We start from the raw sequence: 16,279 nt of genomic DNA, 5'->3' as shown, positions 1-16,279 counted from the left end.
GTGTTAGTCTGTATTTGCAAAAAGCAAAGGAGTACTTGTGGCACCTTAGAGACTAACAAATTTATTTGAGCATAAGCTTTCGTGAGTTACAGCTCACTTCATCGGATGCATTCTCCACTGAATGCATCCGATGAAGTGAGCTGTAGCTCACGAAAGCTCATGCTCAAATATATTTGTTAGTCTCTAAGGTGCCACAAGTACTCCTTTTCTTTTTTTAAAGAAAATTGAGACTCTCCCAGTGACTCATCAGTGCATGGGGGTTTGGGTATGCTGTACTCGTTAACCCTCCACTCCCAGTTACTGGCCATGAGATTATGGCCAATTTCCCTAATTTCAGTCCCTCTAAATCACTTTTTTTTTAAAGAAAATTGAGTCTCTCCCAGTGACTCATCAGTGCATGAGGGTTTGGGTATGCTGTACTCGTTAACCCTCCACTCCCAGTTACTGGCTATGAGATTATGGCCAATTTCCCTAATTTCAGTCCCTCTAAATCACTTTTAGCCTGGGGCGATAGTGACAAAGCTGGAATCTGTCCTGGCACCATTGTTACTAGTGGGTGGGACTGAATTTGACTGGGACTGAAGTAGTCATTAAACTGCACTTCCTTAATGCCTGTCTTGTGCGGGTCTCAGAGTGCTTGACAAGTATTCATGCAACTTGTCTACACCACAGGGGTGCAGGTAAGTATTAAGGGCCCAGTCCTGTAACCACTGCACTTCGCATAGTGCTTCCTACTGTGAATAATCTCATTGAAGTCAGTACAGCTGCTCACGTGACTAAGGGCTTCAGGATCTGCGTAACCAGAAAAACAAAGGGCAAGACTTTAAAAAATGTAGGTGTGCAGAACGCACCCTTCAAGGCCCATTTGAGGTCCCTCTATTTCCATTGTGGGAGGTGAAAGGCAACAGGATCAGGCTCTAACTTGGCGTCTTTGCAATGCAGTGTTGCTTCCCCACTCCCGACCAACCTAAGTATAATGAGGTCGTTGGGGGGAAATCAAACAATTATTTTTTCATAAAGTGTTGCAAGCAGATATTTTCAGTTTATTTTTGGACCATTACGTAACCGCAACTATAACCCTTTCCAGGATTTTTTGTATGTGTAAGATTGGCGGTTTTGGTACCAAAACATACAGCTTGGCATAACGTTTGATATGATTCTTTGGGACTGAAATTTATGAATTAAATAAACTGTGGGGTTTGCCCCCAAATTCACAGCATCTAAAGTGACCACTAGGCTGATGTTTAGCTCCCAAGTGATCACAGTTGAGTGGGAAACCTGGAGTTCCATAGGCGGCTTTTGCAGAACTGGGTTGACATTGTGAGGCTGGAAAAAATGTGAAATATATTGGGGCTGATCCAAAGCTCATCAGTCAAATTCTCTGGGTGTCTTTCCATTGACTTCAATGGGCTTCAGTGGGTCAAGCGCATTTCTGAGAGTCCAGATTCCATTGTGAGTATCCCAGCACCCACAGTAGCTATCTCTGTGAAGTGTATCTCTAGCCACCTGCTGTGCAACCTCCCCCTGGGAGATTCAGGCCATGTCTTCCAGAAAAGCTTGTGCCAATTACCCTCTGGGGAAGGTGGGAGATCTGCAGATCATGGCACACACTCCCTCTCTAAGGCAAAGCACTTACTGTCAAAATTCAGTGCAAGATCCACTCCACCCATTCACTTCCTGGGATACTGGCGGCCCTGCCAAACCCAGAGCACATCACTTAGAGCAGCCAGCATGCCAACCAGCTGTTGGGAAACGGTGGTTTTGTGTTCAGATGGGCAAGTAAAATTAACCCTTGGTTCATTCCCAAGCTGGTCTGTGGGCCATAGGTGGTTGATGGAGGCATGGGAGGGCTTACAGGGTCCCCTGGTGCTGCCTCCCCTAGTTTCCAGCTGCTTTTATAGATGTCCATTTCTTGGTGTAAAGATGGCTAAAAATGTACAAGTGCTCTGAAAGGGAGGGAGAGGCTGAAAGAGGACAGTGTAGATGGGTGCTGGGGCAGGGGCCATTCCAAGTGGAGCATTCCTGCCAGAGGGTGTCAGTTGAGCCTTTAAAGCAGGGCAGAGATGGCAGCACATTTCAAGAGAGAGTCAAAAGCGGAGCAGACCCTGAGGGTTCCAGTCACGGGGGGCGAGGAGAAGTAGCGGTGTTTGGCAAGGGGAAAGGCAGAAGTGAGGGACAGCAGAACAAACTCCTCGCGAAGGAAGTCTCCTAAGAGTGGGATTTCCTTTTGCGCTTCCACAGAGTGTCCAAGGTGACCTAGAGGGGTTTATACCCATGCTCCGTACGCAGCTGATGCAAGCAGCATGGAACACAATCCTCCTCCTTCCAGGTACACACGTGGACCACAGAAACATACATTTACCAGGTCGGCAGATTGCCAAAGAGGGAGGTGTGTCCTGTGCTCCTTTTGTCAGAGCTCCCCTTCTGTTTTTACGCAAAGCCCGCCCACAGGCAGCCACTTAACCTAGGATGCTTTAATAATAAGTACTTATAATTATTGCTGGTATGTTGTCCTTCTCTCTTATTTTCTGTTCCTGTGTTGCTTTCTATGAAGCCTGCTAGCATGTTGTCCCTTAGATTCCTTCCTGCAAGTTTACAAATCCTACCACAAAAAAAGCTTCTTATTAAATAAGAAAAGAGAAATGCTTCTTTCTCTGCTTTTTTCATTCCTCTTTCTTTTTTCTCCCCTGATGACACTGAAAATGGGCACATAAAGCTGGAGATGATGACCTTAAAAGTGAGTTTTAGCATTATTATTTTGTTGACACGTCTCTTTTTTTAGTTGTTGAAATGATCCCCTCCTGAATAGGATCTGGGGCAAGGATGCTCTGTCTGCAGCAGCATTAGAGAGCTCCCCTACAAATGGTGTGAGGCCCTCGCTGTGTGGTGCAAAACAATACTGGTGATCAGTACATTGGGAAAACCAGGTGCCCTTGGAAGATGGTACCTTTGTGAGTGTTGTGTTGTCTGATGGATTTCCGTTTGTGCAAGGCGAAGTACAGAATGGCCAGAGATGGTGGGGACTGGGATGGGGGATTTGTTTCTTAGCCTTTCTGACGGGAACTTGAGAAGATGTGGGAAGATGCATTTGATCTTCACACGCTGCTCAAGGTTGAAAAGTCACTGCCTTAGACTCTTCAGTCCTCCTCTTGCTGCTGGACTGAGTTTAATTTGCCCGCACAATTCATCCAAATGCATCTAATTACCCACTTGCATGCACAGTTACCTGATTTGTATGCACAATCTTAGTAATTGTGTGTTTAGATTAAGCATACAATTCCATGTATATTTTGCATGCCCAGCTTTTTTTTTCCTTTATAAGATCTAGCCAGTAATGTCCATATAGAGCAGGTAGGACCTCTGTTTTTACATTGTCATCCAAAAGACACTTACACTGTAAACTGCATCATTCTCAGTTTATCTACTACACCTTGGAAGGACAAAGGTTTGTGTAGATCCAGCCAAGATTTGAATCTGTGGTTTCAGGGAATCTGGTACCTAACTCACTAAGAAATCCCACCGCTAAGTAGTGAAGCCTTAAAAGCAAAAATTATTCTATTATCATATTATGGGCCTAATCCTGCCTCATGGTGAATCCTTGTGTCAGCAAAACTCCCGCTGGCTTCAGTGACACCTTGTCTATGTTAGAGAAGTTTGCTATGCTAAGAGATTCGCTTTTACAATGCCCACCTGCTGAAGTGAAGAAACAGATTGACAGAGCCAGAAGAATACCCAGAAGTTACCTACTCCAGGACAGGCCCAACAAAGAAAGTAACAGAGCGCCACTAGCCGTCACCTTCAGCCCCCAACTAAAACCTCTCCAACGCATCATCAAGGATCTACAACCTATCCTGAAGGACAATCCCCCACTCTCACAGGTCTTGGGAGACAGGCCAGTCCTTGCTTACAGACAGACCCCCAACCTGAAGCAAATACTCACCAGCAACCACACAACAAAGACTAACCCAGGAACCTATCCTTGCAACAAAATCCGTTGCCAACTCTGTCCACATATCTAATCAAGGAACACCATCATAGGACCTAATCATATCAGCCATACCATAAGAGGCTCATTCACCTGCACATCTACCAATGTGATACGTGCCATCATGTGCCAACAATGCCCCTCTGCCATGTACATTGGACAATCTCTACACAAAAGAATAAATGGACACAAATCAGACATCAAGAATTATAACATTCAAAAACCAGTCGGAGAACACTTCAACCTCCCTGGTCATTCAATTTCAGACCTAAAAGTCGCAATTCTCCAATAAAAAAACTTCAAAAACAGACTCCAACGAGAAACTGCAGAATTGGAATTAATTTGCAAACTGGACACCATTAAATTAGGCTTGAATAAAGACTGGGAGTAGATGGGTCATTACACAAAGTAAAAACTATTTCCCCGTGCTAATTTTTCCCCCTACTGTTACTCACACCTTCTTGTCAACTGTTTGAAATGGGCCATCCTAATTATCACTACAAAAGTTTTTTTTCTCCTGCTGATAACAGCCCACCTTAATTAGTAGGTCTCATTACACTTGGTAAGGCAACACCCATTTTTCATGTTCTCTGTGTACATATATCTTCCCGCTGTATTTTCCACTGCATGCATCTGATGAAGTGGGTTTTAGCCACGAAAGCTTGTGCCCAAATACATTTGTAAGTCTCTAAGGTGCCACAAGTACTCCTTGGGTTTTTTTGCTGCTACAGACTAACACGGCTACCACTCTGAAAACTGTCACCTTGCCTTTCTTCGAACAGCCAGCTTCCCAAGGAATTGCCCTCTCTCTCACATGGCTGTGATGCTGGGGGTGAATTCTGCACTGTCAAACATTTTGCTTCTCACTCAATGTGGCTGAGCAGAAATGATGTTATGTTTTGAAGGCCCGCATGATCGTTACCCAACTCCCCCTTCAAAAAATACCAGGACAGGCTCCAGATGCTGCTGTGACACAAGAGCAGGGTTCAGTGGCTGTGACCATTACGGCAGACTATGATAGCTTTTTTAGAAGGGGCTTGGGAAGGAATAGCAAAGGGGAGCTGACGGGCCGGCAGAGAACCTGTGGACCACACTTAAAGTTTTTTTGTGTTTCATTATAACCCACTTCTTCACTCAAGTCTCCACATATGGGAAGGTGGAGGTTAAACAAAGAGACCTTTAATTCCTCTTTAAGTGGAGGTGTTAATAGGGGAAACATGCTACCTTAGATCTCTTGATACGTGCCTGCAGGCTCAGTTTGCCTTGGCTGTTGCTGAGGAGGGGGCTTTGCAGAGCTAGTCGTGTGTCTTTGCACCAGTGCAGCCTTGTAACAGATGATGGATGCCTGCCCCTCCTGCCAACAGGAGGGCAGTTTATCAGGGCCAGGGATGCTAATTACAAGGTTGGAAGGGCTTGGTGGTGCAGTGGGCAGCTTCTTCACTAGTTAATATTGTATGAAGGAGTGGGCTGATGGATGGAGATTGCAGTTTGGTGTCAGATCACTTGGCACATGCTGTGATGGAAGATCTGATTAAGCGCAGACTCAGCTGAAGTTACAAAGTGAGAGTAGGTGGCTGCCGAGATCATCTTTTTTAAACTCAATTCACTTCTAAATAGAGTCACTTTGTCTCCTCCTTCTGAATGATAGGGGCCATTAACATAACTAACAGCCCAGCCCTTGTGGAGTAGAGTTCTGCGTTCAGGGCAGCAGAGGCCAGCATGTTGGTTTGAAGAGGCTCACAATATTCTCAGTGACATGTCAGGCATAATGGAAGTTGTGTGATTCCTTTGTTTATTCGGGCTCATCGTTTCATAATGGCATCACGTAGCTGCTAGTGTTTGATTGCACAGGCAAATTACGTACTTTTGAGTGCAGAAGAACTATGTATGCAAATGGCTAATTAGTACAAGTAGACACGCTCATTGTCTTTGAACATTTATGGTGGGTTTTCTGAAGAATTGGGTCGTGGGTTTTTTTTTTAACCTAGACACAGGAACCAGTTGAGGATGCACTTTGAATTTACAGCTGACTGGGCTGTTTTCATGTGATGTTCACAGTGTCACTACTAGGGTGACCAGACAGCAAGTGTGAAAAATCAGGACAGGGGTGCGGGGTAATAGGTGCCTATATAAGAAAAAGCCCCCAAAATCGGGATTGTCCCAATAAAATCGGGACATCCGGTCACCCTTGTCACCACCCTGCACCATCCCCTCGTCCCTCTCCTTAAGGAACGCTGCCATTTCCCTACCTAGGTGAGGCTCTGTGGATAGCCTATGGGACTACAAAGCAGGGAATTGCTTCTACTACTGCTGAGATGCTGAAGACCCTCAGGTCTTATTGCCTATGCCGTGTGGAGGGCATTTGATATATTGTAAGATTAGGCCCTTATTCAGTATCCCCAGCTGTAAAAGGAGATGATACTCTTACCTCACAGTGTTGCACCTACATACGCAATGATGAGCTGGTAGTCTTGAAGATACACACTTCACATCTCCCCGTGGCCCTTGAAACATAAAGGGTGTTCCTCTTGGGGAAGTACCATACCCATTAAGAAGAGGTAAGGATCAGGTGCCTGTGACAAGGAGAAATTTAGGAGAAATCTAACACATTTCCGCCAGCCTTTCATGGCTCTTCCAGCATTTGCTTTGGTTTTCCAATAAGATTATTCAAGACCTTTTGAGCAAACACTTGTCAAGGCTGGTCTAGGTTTACCTGGTCCCGTCTCCGTGCAGGGGGCTGGCCTAGATGACCTCTTGAGGTCCCTTCCAGCCCTACAGTTCTACGATTCTATGGCTAGAGTTGCCACTGGCAGAAAGGGGTGATGTTGCTGGCAGTGCCTGGGCAGGGGCTGGAAGTGGTTTGGCCTGGAGGATGAGCTAGCCCAGTGGTCTCTGCGAAGCAGGGTAAAGGCATGCAGATGTAGTGGTGTGGGGAAGCTTATGTTTCCACTACAGCTGCTCTGTGGATAAGCAGTGGGCTTTGTGCCAAATTCATCCTGTTCCACTGAAGACAGTGGACTTGCACCAGGGTTTAATTTGGCCCTTCTCTAGGGCCATCAGTCTGGCACCTTTCCCAGCACCAACTTCAAGTGGAAAGGAGACCCAGGCTGCTATTCTCCCCAAGAACATTAAAAGCACAGTGGCTTGTTTTAGTGGGGTGCATCCTTGCAGAGTTGTGTGCAGTTGTGATAACTAAGGAACTGGTCACTTTTGAGCCTCTTGTGAGGCATTCACTTCCTTTATTAGCGAAAGCCGCTCATTTGCTCCCACATCACTTCATCTCAGGCAGCAGCATCTGAGTTCCGCTGAATGGCGTTCTTAATGACGGCACCAAGCAAGGTGTCACGAAGAGCCTCAATTCCCAAGGCTGAAATGAATCAGAATATATTCACAGTTAGATGCAGATACAGCAGCGTGTATAAGAGCTTCATGGTGTCGTCAGGGCAGGAGGCTGACAGCTTGACTCATCCCAGGGGTCTAACCCCTTTGTTTGTGCCATTGTTTCTTTAGGAATCCTACATCTTGCGCACGTAGAGGAATAACCCACGTGATCGGAGACAGGCTATTTTAGCAGTTGCTTCTAAATCTTTCAGCTCCACCTACGAAAGCTGCCCAGTTTTCTGGCTGGATTCCTCACTGTGGTCTGAACCAACTCCCATCAAAGTAAACGGGAGTCTTTCTACTGACTTCAGTGGGCTCTGGATTAGGTTCTTGGGTGGCAAGAGAGATGCAGCGCATTCCTTCAGTTGGTTAGCTACCAAAAGAAGAGATGGCTGTATATGTCAGAAAGAACTTGGGCCCAGATCCTCAAACATATTTAGGTGCCTAGCTCCCATTGATTTCAATGAAAAATATGTACCTAAATACCTTTGAGGATCTGGGCCTGGGAGCTGGATTGATGTGGCTACAGGACAATTACCCCATGGGCAGCAAGAAGGCAAGTGGATACGAACCAGTAATCATACGTTAGCCATGACCTGGAGAGGAGAGATGCTAGTTGTCTCCATTGGTTTATTCAGTCTCTGGCTTCTCTGCAGGACAGGGTGATGCTGGTGCTGGTTTTTAGCTGTCTTTGTGATGCAGGTGTCTGTCCATCAGCACTGGATTGAGACTCCCAATCTCACTGCATGTGGGCCACCAAACAGCTGTCAAATGATGACAAATTCCAGTCACTGCCAATGACCTAGAAAAGCTCCATGTCCCTCTATCATCCCCTGAGCTACCTGTTCTCCCAGGAACTAAACATGTATGTTGTGCTGATGCTTAGCTCAATACTCGCCAGGTGGGAGTTATGTATCTTGTCACGGGATGAGCCCCATCCAGTGATGAGCAATGGCCATGGGCAGTATGTTGAGAAGGGACCCTGACACATGGTCATTGCAGCCCTCTAACAATCTCCTCACCCCCTTGGGACAATAATACACTGTGTGCATAGCCTTACGTCACACCTGTGCTGCAATGCTCACAAATGCCAGTGGGTAGGCAGTTGGTGTTGGGTAGTACCAAATGCATTAATTGCCCTTCATTCCCTTTCTTGGGTTTTCTCCACCTGTTGCCTCTCATCGTGTGCTGATATTGCAAGCTCTCTGGGGGCGGGGACTGTCTTTATTCTGCCAGGTACAATGAGTGCTGAACCCTGGTTGTGGCCATTAAATATTACCACAATAAAAACAGATGGGACAGTAATTCATCTGAAGATCTCAAAGCACATTGCAACTGTCAGTGCAGCTGACACCAGGCCTGTGAGGTAGTAGTCTGGCCCTTTCCCATCCCACTGCCCCAATCTGGTGGTCGTGAGGGTAAGATTTGTGCACCCCGTGACTCACTGCCATCGCGGATGTGGTGAATTAAGAGGTGCCTACCCGTAGAGCATTGGGAATCACTGGCATCTGAATCCAAGGGAGTAAGGTTCTCTTTGAAGTGAGTTGGCCTCACACCCAGATGTTTCACGCCATTGGATTTTATTCTGGTTTGTAAACAACAAACAATCATTTCCAAATGGCCAATGCAGTGAGGCTTCCGGGCTGGGTGGAATCCTGCAACCTTCCGTTCATAACAACAAGGGATGCTGCTGCAAATGGATATTTGGTCCAGGTCCCTGTACTAAGAAGACTGCCAAGGACTTCCCTTTGTACCCTATCCATTACCTCTGTCCCCCTCTTCCTCCACTTGCTGACTAAATCCTGCTTCACACCTAGCGTAGCCCTAATAGGGCAGCAGGTTGCATCTGCTCAGGGAGAATGAGGGGTGTACAAGCTACTTAGCACAGGCCCTTTTCTGGGAAAATTGTAGACTGTAATAGGGTTGAAACCAACAGAGTTCTTTAGAAATTGCTTTTAAAACCAGAGTGCTCTCTCATTCTTGCTCACCAATGCAACAGAATTTCACTGCAGCCACGTAGCGATTAATAGAGAATTTATATCGAATGCCCTCAAACCTCAGTAGGAAAGTTCTCCTTTTCTATTCAATCCCATAAGCCCAGGCCAGTGGGACTTCTGAAGAGTTGTGGTTGCCTGCTGGTAACTTGTAGCTCCTACAATGATCAGATAAGCAGACTTTAATTAACAGTTGTAGCAGTAGTGATTAACCAGGGATTTCTTTGTCTATAAAGCTTCTATTCAGATTGTGTAACTTTGTGGCTTTGGGAACATTATGGCTGGGAGGCTCACAGTCCAAGCTCAGCATGACCCAAGGGATGCTGATGGTCCCTGCAGTGGGGAAGGTGGAGGTACCACTGAAGATGCTTGATGTCTCCATTCTCCCAGGGCCATTAGAAAAACCTCAGCATGCAGCTCCCCCTGCTGGCTCAATCCCCATTCTACAATGCAATGATTTTCTTCTCTAACCCTAACACCCCGGGTTGGCTGAGGGGTTCACAGAATACTAAGAACTGCCCTGACCCTGTAGTCACTGTACGTTTATAGGCCTGGAATGTTCTGAACCAGCAGAGTCCAAAAAGCTAGAATTAGTGTTGGGGTGGAGGCTTCGTGGCGGCTTATAAAGTAAGAGCCTTTCACTGTGCTAGCTTGTTTCATTTTTCTTGCTATTGTTCTGGCCCAGTTAGTCACCGTATATAATTGTAAAAAGGCAGCTTTGGCTGCTGGGATCTCGGGTGACAAAACGGCCCAATATCTCCAGACCCTCACTGCTCCCCCTCACCCACCGCCTTCCTGCCAGATGGAGAAGTTTCATTCTTCCAATAGAAGAGTGTTGCCTGCTTTCTCCTGAAAGGAGCCTCAAGAAGCAGGGCAGCTGGCCTGCTGAGAAACGAGCTAGTTGGACAGTAGCTGCTGGAATCTGGGACTGGCTGGTGGGAGGTGAACAGTGGGAATGATGGACAGACAGCATTGTAGGAGCTGTATGAATTCTTTTCTCATGTTTAGGACTGAAGCACTTGGTTGCTAGCAGGCCTCTCTGCCATTGTCTGACCCAAGACATTATCCCCATCTGATCCCCACTGTCAGAAGCTCTGGCTCTTCTCTGGTATGTGAGAATGGCATTGCGCCCACTTGAATATTGATCCAGAGGTGGTCTTTATGTGCTCCCCGTGGTACAGGCCTTATTTCTCTTCTGTCATATGATTGTCTGCCCCTGGTGTAGGATGGGAGGTAGCTGGCCACAGGACTGATGCCAGTCAATGGGTACCCACATGCTGGGTGGCTGTCACTCTCCTTTCCTACACCTCTGCGCAGTGTGCCTGGTCTCTGCCAGTCCCCTGGAGAAAATCCTCAGTCTCCTTCCAAACCTGGATGTGGGCTTCTCCTACTGACCCCTGGGTGATTTCTTTAACCTCCCCTTCCCTGCCCTCTGCCCACTCCTGTTCCTTCCCAGCTCCAGGCTCTCTGCTCTCCTCAGGATCATTTTGCTGTCCATGGTGCTTAAAGATTGAGTGGAAGTAGGGAGTGAATCCTTGACCTGCTGCACTGCAGGTCTAAGTTGTGAAGCTACGTACAAAGGCCAGGGGCTTTGGTGACATGAAAGAGGAAGGAGCTTGGTGCATGGCCTTCCTGAGCCAATATTTAAAGATCTTCTGAAGGGCTGTTTATTTCCATGACCCCTGGGTCTCATGCATGTTGAGCGGAGCTCACTGGTCATAACCAACTTTGCCCTTCTATCTATCTGCTGAGACTGCCAATAAAGCACCTATTTAGGGCCAGTTGACTTTTTAGGATTTTTTTTTATGATGTAGGAACAAGACTGAGACCAATAAAACTCATTTCCCATTCAGCACCCACATGTGGTCAGATGGTGGTAACTCTCGGTCACGTTCAGTGTGGACTGGAAGAAAACTGGCACTCCAGAGATGTCGTATCTCCATGACCAAGCCTGTGAGCCATCCAGTCTCCAAGGGCTGCAGCTTTATGTACCTATTGTGGTTCCATCAGGACTGTCCAACAGCCTTTGGGAAATAGCTGGTCTCTCAAAGACACCACGGTCTATGATCCAGCGAGCAGCAGCGCCGCTTCGCTTGCCTGCAAATTGCAGCAGTACCCCCATTCTGATGGCCACTTCCAGGAATTGCTTCCCAGTTGGGCATGGTGGTGGCTATTGCACGGGGACTTGCAGCTAGGCGTGGCTCCTGGGCAGTGAGTTACCTGCTCCGGTCTGGGAGCCCGTGCTGGTTCTGGGGTTTTCATCTGCCTGGGGAAATGTCCATTCCCAACAGCCTGTGGTCATGCACACAACAAACCCATGAGATGCAGTAGCGGGAGAGGCCCAGAGCAGGCTAGAAGCACCTCGCTGAATGTAACAGTTTTCTATCTAGATGCCATTCATACTTTGTCTAGGGGACAGCCCCATAAATACCAATGCACTGTGATCTACCTTGGTAGACCTGAGAAGCTGGTAGTCGGATTTTGCTGGATTTTAAGTGAACTCATTACAATGTGACACCATGTTCTTCCCAGACTTGCTCCCTCTACTGTTTCCCAGTAGGTATTGCACCTGCTCACTCCTCTGCTAGACGGGTGCTGCCACAGATGCAACACGCTTCTTCCAGTATAAAGCAGCAGCCCCTTAATGCTCTGCTGCTCCTAGCATTTTGCAGTCCTCGGTGTCCACCTCCTCCGGCTTGTCTGGTGGAGTTGGTGCTGGTTGGAGCATGTTGTCTGAACGGTTACGTGGTGTTCCCGGGAGATTTACCGAAGGTGACGCTTACTTTTCCGGGAGGATCATCCTGGCCATCAAAAGGAGGGACTCAGGACGAAGCTGATTTCATTCAAGAAAATGTGGAAAGTTCTGCAAGCTGCTACAAAAATTCAGCGGTTTTCAAGCAGCTGCCCGTTGGCCCTGGTGAAGAGGGGCTAGAACTGTAAAGAGAAGAGCTGTGTGACATTAGCTGAAATTAACTCCCACTTATTTTTCCACTAGCCTGAGACTCATGCTAATCCCTCCTCCCTCCTAACCAGCTTTTAACTACTCTAGTTAAGAAAACTTAACTTTTCTATTACTGCACATTTGTCTCTTTTACCCAGGTGCTTAATTACCATTGTCCCAGCGAAATGTCAGCATGAGTCAGAGACAGTCTCCCATTAGGAAGAGACAGATGAATATTAATTATACTTACTGGTGAGTGGGTTTTCTTTTTTGTCATTTCCCTGACTGCGCTGAGGACCCTGTAGCTACATGTTCCCTGGCCTGAGCAGCTGAGCTGGCGCCAGATGGTCAGTGAACTGACAGAGTTAGTGGAAGTCAGGCTGTGGGAGATGGAAGGGAACCCAGCAACGTGAGGCAAGAGGACTCTCAACACTAGCTACAGCAGAGGCTGAAGATGAGAGAGAGAGAATGTGTAACAGAAATTGAGAGTAATAATACATTCCATCTGCTCTAGGAACAGAAGCAATTTAACTTTTCCCTCTAGCCAAAGGAAACAAACTCTTATTAAGAAATCTTATTACCAAGTACTTTAATCTTTGGGTGAATAACCCAAGCCTGGTGCTTGGTCTCCCAAAGCACGTTTGTCTATGGTGCAATTGAACTTGTTCAAAGCAAAGCAGCTGCGAGGACTTTCAGGTGCCCTTTGGGGGCTGAATTCCCTCTGACGTCCAGGACGCTCTCTGTGAATTCTGAGCTACACCATCAGTCACAGCACTGGAGTCTCTAAAGATAAGCGGGGTTAATGGGGAGCAGGCAGCTCTTCTCTCCCTCTCATCCTTGTTTGTGAATTGCACACAGCATGCGTGCATTCCATATGGCGTACGTTCGGGGACAGATTTTGGTGTTTTTTTTTAAAACCCTGGCTTCTAGTTTTCCACTTGCAGTTGTGTGGGCACAACAGATGTCAGATCAATGTTTGATTAAGTGGTGCGTTACCGTCAGGTAATGATGTCTCTGACAGCCATTTCAGCTCTCACAATAGCTGGTGCAGCATGGAAGGCTGAAGTAGGTTCCGTTTCCAATCAGGCCTTACAGTTCTGCATTTCACATCCCTGGCTGTACAGGCACTGTTATGGGAATGTGGCTGATGGCATCTGGAGATGATCAGACACTAACATGACATCTAATGGGTCCATATAATTACAGGTTAAAAAAAGAGAGGCCAGGTTTTAAACATCTGGGGTCTTAACCTGGGAGAATTAGTTGCTAGAAATGGAGAATGCTTTCCAGTATTAAGCATTATGCCGACATAGAGCCTTATCCAAAGCCCATTGAGGTTAATGGGAGACTTTGGCTTACCCTCAGTGGCCTTTGAATCATACCCATTGTGCTTAACAGCCAGGGTTAAATCTCTCTGAGGATAACTATGATCTTAACCAGCCAGACCAGGGGTGTTTGTGGTTTGCAGCTGCTTTTTACTACACCGGAGTCTGAGTCCGTCTGTGCAAAGCCAAGCAGAAGAACGGGATGAGGTAACATGGTGGCTCCAGCTCCTTGGTAGCATGCCCTCCCATGACAAGTCTCTTCTTTATTAATGCCAGTACACGTTAGTCAGTCAGAGGTGAGCAGCAAGCTGGAATCTCTACTCCTTCAGGTAAGTTGGGGAGCTTCTCTTTCAAACTCCGTGGCCAGAGCTGTCAAACGGAGAGCGGTTGTTGTCTTTCCAGTGGGTAAATGAAACCTTGTCATCGGTCCCTGAGGACCGGTTTTGGAAAGGCACAATGCTTTGTAATAACTCTTTGCAGAGCACTGATGTGAGGGCACCAGTCTTCTGTGACTGGAAGCATCTTATGGAAAGGCAGAAATTGCTGCTGCCCCTCTATTTCCACTCTTGGTCTGGTGAGCAAAGGTCCTGAACACAAAAGTCCTGTCTCAAAGTGCAGCGTCCCGTGGCCTTCCTCTTTCTCATGCCGCCTTTAGAATAACAATAGTCACATTGAATTCTCTTGGCATTCAGTGGCTAGTAACATAGGGTGAAATTTACCCCTGTGCAAAGCGTCAGCAGAAGATCCCATGCTCCAACTCAAGCAGAACTTAGGTGCCACATGGGCCTTGTGCTGATCCTCTGGACAGGAGTAATTTTCACCCCCATGTGATTACACTGGTGTTCCATGTAACCTGCTCTGAATTGGGGCTGGATTTTCAGAGGGCCTGCAAGCCGTGCATCTGCAAAATTAGCATGACCAAAGATCCCATGTAAACAACAGTTGGGTTATTGTGCACCTAACCTAATCTGTGCACAAATACCCATCTTTATGAGCAAATATGGAGTTTGCGTATGCAGTTAGGTATAAAATCACCTTAGTTTTGTGCACGTCCAGGAAGAAGCTCTTTGAAAGGATTGGCATTTAAAGTCTTTTTTATTAAAAGCTGAATGATTCTCATATCTCATGGGCAACTTTCCATCCCTACCATGTGGCCTCCTGAGGCTTTTGTAGAGAACTAAGATTTACCTGCTAATTCAATCCAACTCTTTATTCACAGGAAGGAACTTCAAGTATCCAGCAAGCCAATTTTCAAGCTAAAGGGAAGGGAGGGTTGCTGGGAAACATCCCTCTGGAGAGAGGGATGGTAAAAATAGTATGTTCTTCAGATCCCGGATTATCACTAATATTTGAAAGGCATCACATGCAGTAACCATGTCAGAGCCTCTCTCATTTTTAAGGCATAAACTTTACTGGGGGGTGGTGGGAGGAGCTTTTTCTGTTTGTGCCCAGGCATCCATGCTGATACAAAGGAGATGCAGATTCGTAACCTCTGGAGCATTACCCCAGCTGGGTGTCTCCTGCTCTCTGGTTTCTTTCATCTGAGACTTACTGGGAAGAAAGAGAGGAAAAGATGGTGAGTAAATTTCTGGGAGTTTTTTCACACTTGTCTGAAAGAGGAAGAGGTAAAGGAAGACCCCCCAGGCACATTGATAAGCACTATAACCTCTGCTCAGCCTGTTTTTGTGGCTACATTTTCTGCTTGGGATGAAGCATGGCAATAAGGAGATCTAATCATAAAGAAATGCCCCTTGTAGCTTCTTTCACCTAATGCTTTTACATGATGAATGATCCCTCTCAGATAAATTGAATCCCCATTTTACAGATGGGAAAACTGAAGCACAGAGGGTTCAGGTGACAGGCCCAGATTTTCCACAATGTGCTTTAGTCCATGCCCAATTTTTCTCAAGCTTAACCCCCGATGCATGTGTGCAATTCAAGGCTTGTACACTCAAATCTTAGCTTGTGCACCTGCATCGAGGGTTGGCAGATGTTTAAAAATGCCCTGATGCCAGTCTGGGCCCGAGTGAATCAGAATCAGGGCTGGGAATAGAATCTGGACACACTTCTGTCTCTCCCATGTCCGGCTGCCCCCCGCCCCCATCCTCTACGTTAATGGTATTCCCATCCCTTTGTCTGTTTCCCAAGGTAATTATCAATAGCTCAATGTGCAGGGAAAGAGGAGGTGGAGTGTGTGGCAGGGGGAAGTACAGCCTACCCGGGCTGTGAATAAAACCCTGCATTTCAATAGCAAGCGCAGGTGGAAGCTTTCGAACAAGTGAAGAGGCTTGTTCCGTATACAGCGCCGGAAGGTCAAGGTAAGGGACCACTGACTATACAAAACAGAGGGAGGAGAGAATTGAAGCAATTGAGGAGAGCCCCTGTGGCTGCTGAGTCCCTTTGCCTTCAGACACACTAGTCCCCGGCTGGCTACTTTCCGGCTCTTTTTTGAGAAGAAGCAGCTGGAGAACATCGGTGTCTTGGCATAATCGCCAGGAGAGGTAAATTCTGGAGAGGGCCTGTGAGGCCTCCTGGCCTTGTGACAGATGTCTCAGCAGCATGAGGGTGGCTGGGTGGTGGTAGTGGGGGGAGTGAGAGTGGGGACATGGGGGTGGGCAGGAATCTGAACACTAAAGGCCCTGTGTCCCAGGGT

General features: G+C 47.0%; 1 long non-coding RNA gene across 1 annotated transcript; it reads left to right on the top strand.

Annotated features, from left to right (window-relative positions):
* Positions 1–200: 200 nt before the first annotated feature.
* LOC144929241 (uncharacterized) lies at positions 201–13,454 on the top strand. The gene is made up of 3 exons (XR_013634525.1): positions 201–2,329; positions 2,717–2,737; positions 12,460–13,454. It is a non-coding gene; the product is annotated as an uncharacterized LOC144929241 (long non-coding RNA).
* The last annotated feature ends 2,825 nt before the right edge of the window (positions 13,455–16,279 follow it).

Source organism: Lepidochelys kempii, chromosome 13 (genome assembly GCF_965140285.1).
Source record: "Lepidochelys kempii isolate rLepKem1 chromosome 13, rLepKem1.hap1, whole genome shotgun sequence".
In the NCBI taxonomy this organism is placed as follows: domain Eukaryota; kingdom Metazoa; phylum Chordata; order Testudines; family Cheloniidae; genus Lepidochelys; species Lepidochelys kempii.
This window is presented reverse-complemented; position numbering and strand designations above follow the sequence as displayed.